The sequence below is a fragment of the Aplysia californica genome, unplaced genomic scaffold (genome assembly GCF_000002075.1).
Source record: "Aplysia californica isolate F4 #8 unplaced genomic scaffold, AplCal3.0 scaffold00222, whole genome shotgun sequence".
NCBI classification, from domain to species: Eukaryota; Metazoa; Mollusca; class Gastropoda; order Aplysiida; family Aplysiidae; genus Aplysia; species Aplysia californica.
In genome coordinates this window covers 285838-293337 of record NW_004797492.1, presented here as the reverse complement: position 1 = coordinate 293337, position 7500 = coordinate 285838, and the positions used below count along the sequence as shown (strand labels likewise).

Here is a 7500-nt window from a genome sequence, read left to right as displayed (position 1 = left end):
AGCATGTTTGAGTCTCTTGGGGAAGTATACTGGCCTTTTAAAATTTTAATTGCTCTTAATAAATGTACAATCGTCTCAAAAGTAGTGTCCCATACGCGTGCTAAGGCTGTACCAAGCACTGAAAATCTTATTTGCTCTTAATATACATATTTTTAACCCAATAGCAGTGTCCTATGCGTGCGTTAAGGCTGTACCGTTCACTGAACGTATCGCATTTTTTCACAGTGTTCTCGTTGCCCTCTCTAACGTCATTGTTTCACTCAAACTTGACGCCGTAAAGGCATAAACACGCGCGCTTATTATTTTTCTGCTCATGCAAATGACATTTAAACAGCACATGTAGAACTTGATCCGCTTTTTTCTACGCCAAAAGTTTGTAGATCTGTCCGCTTGAGTAGCTTAATGCACAGAAGGCTGCTTTTCTTTCTCTTTGGGCCATGAAATCTGAGTACTTCACCCCGGCGTTGGCTTGGCAGGACCTTGTGTTACTCAATCCCCATATCAACTCGGCGTATTACACATTAAAGAGATGAATGAAATCTGAAGACAAGTACTTTGCCCTCAGCCGGCAGAACAAAGGTTTACAACAATTGGACAAGAACCGACACCACATTTCCTTGTTTGTCAACTCATCCATCAATGCTACACACTATCAAATCCAGTGTCTGTTATGTCTCGGTTAGGCGCTTCGCCGTCTCACGTTGAAGACCCAAGTTCGATGCCTATTATAGGGAGAGTCTTTTTTATTGAGTATCTTGGTATTTCTGCTAAGACGATGTAGCCCGTTCAACCCATGCTTGCTCTGACAGACTGTGTCAAAAGCTATCTCTTAAATTATCTAAACTGTGTCGATGGGGGTGAAAAAACCTACGTTAAAATGATACGTCATTAATTGGTTAACCAGGCTATCCGTTTTACCATGTTGACCCTTAAAGTGGTACACATAATAATTTTACACTGAACGAAACAAAGATCCTATGTTCGTACACCACAAACTAGACTCTGGTTAGACTCTAGAAAAATTAATTCAATCTTTTTTTGGACAATAAACATCCCTTGATCCATCAAATAAAAATATCAGTCCGAAGTAAAAGACCTAGGCTTCTGGTCTGTTACAAAAAAAGGTACAGAAAGTCTTTTTTACCATCATCCATCCATTTTCTTTCATCTTAATCATCTTGTCATAAGTATTCATATGACCTAAGAGCATGCATCGGAATACCATTGCTTTTCAATCAGAATACTGAGTATTTACCTAGCTTAGCATTATTATTGTTTATAGTACTGTTCAGAGGGTGCGGTGGCGGAGCGGTTAGTGAGCTCGTCTCCGAAGCGGAAAGCCCGGGTTCGAGCCTCGGTTCGGACAAGGATTTTTTTTCCACCCCTCCTGCCTACCCAGCAGTAATGGGTATCTGACTTCGAGTTGGGGACGTAAAGGCGGCTTGGACAGGGACTGGCCACCGTATCACGCTATGCCGAAGGCCCAGGAAGTTGTCTCACAAACCAGACAATCCTCAATGTCCGGATCGGAAGCGGGGACAACTTTTTATAGTACTGTTCATTTGTATTTTGCATGACATTTGTTACTGTGAGCCTGTTTGAGAGTGCAAGCATACATACTGCGTGAGTGTACATATGTGTGTGCATGTGGGGGTGGGGGTGGGGGGTGCGTGCGTGCGCGTGTGCGTGTGTATGCGTGTACTTGGTGAAACACAAACCCAATGCGCCAGGACCTGGACAATAAAGATGTATCTTATCTTATCTTGTTTTAAAGCTCCCCAAAGCAAAAGCTTCAAACCTCTTGGTTCTTCACTTTGGATCCCTAAAATGATATGAGTACACTTTCAAATTTAAAATATAGTGAACAAGAGGAATAAGATTATAATTTCTATTTTTTTTTTCAAACCGGACATTCGTCGAGTGAAGTACGTATTTATCACAAGATGACATACATGTCACTGCAAAAGATGAGCTCTTGGTCCCCCGTCAGAACTTCGAGGAAAGAGAAAATTACTCAAGGCTGATTTGTAGAACATTATTAACCGGTTATCACTCACATCGACTTTTCCGCGATAAATCTCCTGTCCCCTTCCAGTCTACAAAAAGTGGCCGGTACAACCGGTTTAGCCCCGTTAACAAATCGACCCTGAAGTTACTGGAAAAACAAATATTTTATAAAAAAAACCAAACTGCTTTTTGACTGGAACTGCGAACTTCCTTGTGTTGGGAAAGTTCGTTATTGAGAGAGAGCCATGGGGGCTAAAGATTGACGTATTACCCTACCAAGTCTAAAACACAGCTCATCTGGCAATGTTGTCATCGTCAATCTTGGAATCGTATTGCTTTCTAAGGTTCAGTTGGATGGGCGGTGGGGGGGGGGGGGGTGGGGGCAGGAAAACAGGAAACAGCCTTAAGCTTTCACAGCACACGCAAACTGGAGAGAAATCTGAAACCTACAGTAGCAAAAAAAAAACTGCACCTCAAAGACACCCAATACATAAATGTGTGCGACTAAGTTTCGGGATTTGCCTGTCTCTGTGACGTAGTACAAAGCGTCTGTTCTGTTTTATCTTACAGTTGACAGTGAAATGCTGATAAGCATAATGATATTATAGGTACAGACTATTTAATTTGTCTCTTGTTTTGCTATATCTGTTTGTCTTTTAACCTCAACCGTTTCTCCAACATACTTGATTGCTTACCTAGTTAATCCCCCATTCACTCAAATACCTACCCACTCATTATTGTACTCTCTCTATCTCTCTCTCTCTCTCTCTTTCTCTCTCTCTCTCTCTCTCACACACACACACACACACACACACACACACACACACACACACACACACACACATGAACCCACTCAACCACGCACCCACTGAACGCCGTGCTCAATACTTTATTCACTTGCTCACGCACTCACTCTTTTACACGGGGAGGCACCCAGTTCCGTGGGATCTCATCTACTTGGAAATTAATTCTACATTCATGTCTTCACAACAGTGTTGGTCCCACTTTAAAAAGCATCCACTCTGAGGAGATTTTCGAAGAAGATGCAGAAAATAAACCAACACAATTATTTCAAAGAACAGGCTCCAGCGAAATCCTGATTGAGCCCCTCCCCTCTGCGTCCCTCCCTCTCACCTCAACCGCCATCCCCTTTTTCCCACCCAAGAATTATCAAACAACTTGAAGGAGAAAGTGGAAGTGTAAATAGATATGTCTATGAGTTAACTTTACGAACTTCCGAAAAGAGCTGATGCAGGTGCATTTAATTTCTCAGTCTCCTCGACTCCTGAAGCGTCGGGATCGAAATTTTGTTAGACGGCGTCTTCTTTTCCCAGACTATTAATTTCTCCTCCAATGTCCAGATGAACTTCATTCCTACACAGATGAATTCAGACTTGTGCGAGTAAGATCTCTGGTCAATGTCTGCCCCCATTGCTCGTGACAAACCGTTTGGAGATAAAAGTGAGCCGAGGGAACATTAATAACGCCAGCCTACCCTACACAAATACATTTTCCTGTGCTAATTTCTCGCCATCCTTTTGAAGACCCGTGGGAGATATCACGCCTTCGCTCCGCTGTTTTCACTGGAAATTATATTAGTCGTCATTATCCGGTGCTTCTTTTGCTTGCACAGTGTAAAGAGTGGTCTTATTAAATTAGAGGGATCGTCTCCTTTCCCTTCTTTGATATCTGGGCTGTGTGTCAGAGCGGACAATGAACACACTTCCTTCACACTATCACGAACACTATGAATTTTATTTTACGCCATTTACCGAAGAGAAAAAGACAAATAAAACAAAGAAAGAAAGCCCAACTCTGCCCTCCGAGGATCAAAGAAAGCCTCGAATCGAAATCTCCACAGTAGAAGGAGAATTTAATTTTTTTTTCAGGTTGGATTTGACACCAACAGGCCAGTTTAACTGCATTGTGTTTATTTGCCTCTCAGATGGGATATATTCCATCTTTCCGCGTGTCTATTCGTCTGTCATTAGATTAGGCTACCTCCTCTCATTGTTTTGTCTATTCTCTTTTTTTTCGTTCTGATTTCCACAAAAGTAATTTCTTGTTGATCAATATTTTGACTTCCTGCTTTTCCTTAGGAATAATGCTCTCGCCTTCGTCTTTTTTCCTTACATTTTCCTTCCCTTTCTCACAAAACAAAATAACATTAAAATGTCCTCCATCTTGCCGACGCAACAAAGCGACTGAGGCATTGACACACAGTTCCATCATTCACTAAGATCTGTCAACGTTTTTATGTCAGTGAAATGGACACGCTCACTTGTCAGCTGCATGACGAAAACATGTGCAAAAATCAGACCAAAAATATTCATCGCTTTAACATTAGCAAGTACAGAGAAGACAAGGGAACGCCATAATCTACCTGCATTCAGCATCTGCTCCTCGTGCCTTCCTCCTGTTTTTACGCCCCCCCCATCATGGGAACATTTTTGCGGGTAAAAAACGTCACTGTGTTTGTTAAAAATGTCACTGCTGCTGCGCAGTTGAAACCGCCATCTTCCAAAAATGGCCGCGTGCCCGGCGCCCAGACAACTTCTTCAGAACATCTGTATCGGGCTGGTTACAGTTCCAATGCCGAGTCGATATCGATTACTTTTCCAGTAGAGATACTGAATATGATTCCTTCGTTTCGATGAGGTTTCTTTTATTTTAGCGAAATGAGGAGCATTAATTTTTAATTTATCCATTCAGTTACTTTTTCCACATAATTTCTCTCTCAGTAACGAATGGCAAATACCGATAAACGGGGCCTGAAAGTCTCGTGTATTGATACATGAGTGAGTGCAAGCATACTGCGTGAGAGCATGTTTGTGTGTGTGTGTGTGTGTGTGTGTGTGTGTGTGTGTGTGTGTGTGTGTGTGTGTGTGTGTGTGTGTGTGTGCATGTATGAGTGTGTATATGTTTGTAAACTGTGAAACACCAAAACAATGTGCCAGGATCTGGACAATAAAGATGTATCTTATCCTATCTTATCCTATCTTATGCCCCGCTGGAGCACTGCAATACCGACCCGCCCTACCACGGTCAGAACATTCTCGCACACGAGATCAAGCCCAATATGTGGTGGTTTTAGGTCCCCCATCGATACAATTCAAATCATTTAGGAGGTGGGCTTCGACCGTGCCTGTCACGTCAGAGCCAAACCGGGCTGAAAGTGATGCACAGTCCCAGCAGACAGACGAAGGTTCTTGTAAGAATTTCTCCCCAAACGGGAATAGAACTTCGATCTTCTGCGTGCGACGGCGAAGTGCTTAACCGCTACACCAGTAGATCACGCCGGTGATCTAGCCCTTTGTCGCTCACAAATTACTGACCTTAAAAAGGCAGCTAAACAAACAAGAGGCACTCAGGCAGCAGTCGGCTTCTTCATTCCGCTGTCTTCACATAATTACCTCCCCCGTGCTGTCTGTCGACGCATCAATCACTTCCTGCCAAAATGTCAGTCCGTCAGTCTGTCAGCCTGTGCGTCTGCCCCTAACTTTTCATTCTTTCTCCTCTCCCTCCCTTTCTCTCCTCCCTCCCCTCCCCTCTTACACAGCATTTCGCCTGCCCGTCAGACGGGAGCCAACACGTATATCCTACGTCATTTTTTGTTCCTGGAAGTGCATTAAGAAAGGTGGGTGTTTTTTAGTAGTCTTGTTTTCGTTGTTTTTATTTTCGTTATTTCAATATGAATTTTCATTTTTAACATAAGATGCCACTGCATGACGCAAAGAAGCTAGTAAATCTGGGCACACCCGTGCCAAACCTTGTCAAGTGTCGAAGGTTTTGATAATGAATTTAATTACATTTACACTTTACTTTTTCACTCGGCATACAACCTACAGCCCTCAGCTTATTTCTGTATTTATCTGTATCAGCGGAGAAGCCACTTCGGGTTTCAGGACACCCGTGCAGGAGTGAGCGAAAGGCAATACTTCTGTATCAACAGGGCATAGCGTTCTCAGCTCTACCTTATTGAAAAGAGAAACAGACTACTGTAAAACGGGCTTTCTTTGCAGGAATTGAAGTTTCGCACCCCTCGTGGAAACTGCTTGAACTCAAAAAGTGCGCACCAATTTCACAAAGACCTTTTCACGCACAACAAGAATACGTGCGGCTCGCCAAAATATGAAGCACGCGACGAGACATTCCATCTTTTCGCTCAAGAAACAGGTACCCACAGAATAGGATGTTTTACTGTATACCAGAGCTCAGAAGTACAGTCAGATGCTCGAACGTCATATCTCCGTCAGACACGGCAGCTGTGAGATAATCTTTCTCCATACCTTCACCGCTTCAAAATGTTATTTTGAGAGCTCTTTCGGGGTCCTTGTTAGTGCCGAACAAATTTCAGATTTCTACCCTCTTCATTCCTCCAATTTACCTGGCGCTCGTGTTGTAGCTTCAGGCAGCATTTCTACGCCAGAGGAAAGGGAGAGGTCTGGGCGGTAGACCAAATACGTTGAGAATAATCAAACTGTGAAGTTCAATGGAACAGACGTTTCGGCGGACAAAGGAGTACAGCGGTAACGTTCTTATTCCTGGTCAATACACATGGCAGACGTATGTAACGAAGCTGCAGAAAAAGGACAGAATGCGTGCTGGCACTAACATAATGCGCTGGGTGGAAGTAGATATTCCTCACATTGAGCGTTATCGTTTTAAGGCGCTGTTATCATATAGAAATTTATGGGGTCCAAATTCGTCGCAGTATCTTAATTCTGAACTGGTGTCCACCCTTGAAAAAGCCAACTGCGTGATTCTACATGTATATGATCACGAACGTTCATGCCAAATCGCAACCCTAGAATTACCACGTTCTATCTGCTCAGTACCTAGTTTTGAGAAACTGGACATGAACATTTTTGAGTTTCCTGACACGTCTAGCTTTTTCGAATACAAGTCTTTGAATATCGTGATAACAACACCGAATAATCTTACGATTTTGATTTAGCAGATAGAACGTTTGGTTTATGACGTCATGTCTTAGTTTTTTAAAACGGCACAAATTGTCAGATAGAACTTTGTAAATCTGAGGTAGCAAATTGAGATGACGTAGTAGCCCTAGAGAGCTCACAGCAGTTTCTAAACCAGCTTCAAGGTTTCAGCTATAAATTGTCAGTTATTCCTGATCATGAATTCAATCTGTTCGTGTAGTAACTGTAGCCAAAGCACAACCACACCGACAACAATTTTATTTGATTATATATTGCGATCTGAAATGCCAAATCATTATTATAAGTGGCTAAAAGTGAAAAATGAACTAATAAGAAACAAGAGTAGACAATCATCATCCTCACCCACGTCCGCTGTTTAGGCACAACTTCGAATGTTTTTGTGTGTCAGGAAAAGACTATTGCAGTGGCTGCTGCAGTGAGTTTATGTTCCTTTGAATGGTTTCTTTTAGTATGAGGTTAGCGCTCTACAAATATTGATAGAAGTCATTCAAAAATGTGTGAGACGGAAATGAGGGGAAGGGTGGTATATATA

General features: G+C 42.5%; 1 protein-coding gene across 1 annotated transcript in view; it reads right to left on the bottom strand.

Annotated features, from left to right (window-relative positions):
• The window catches only part of LOC101855106 (protein Wnt-5b), a 147235-nt gene that overhangs the window by 73815 nt on the left and 65920 nt on the right, over positions 1–7500 (bottom strand). The gene's annotated exons all lie outside the window — the stretch shown is intronic.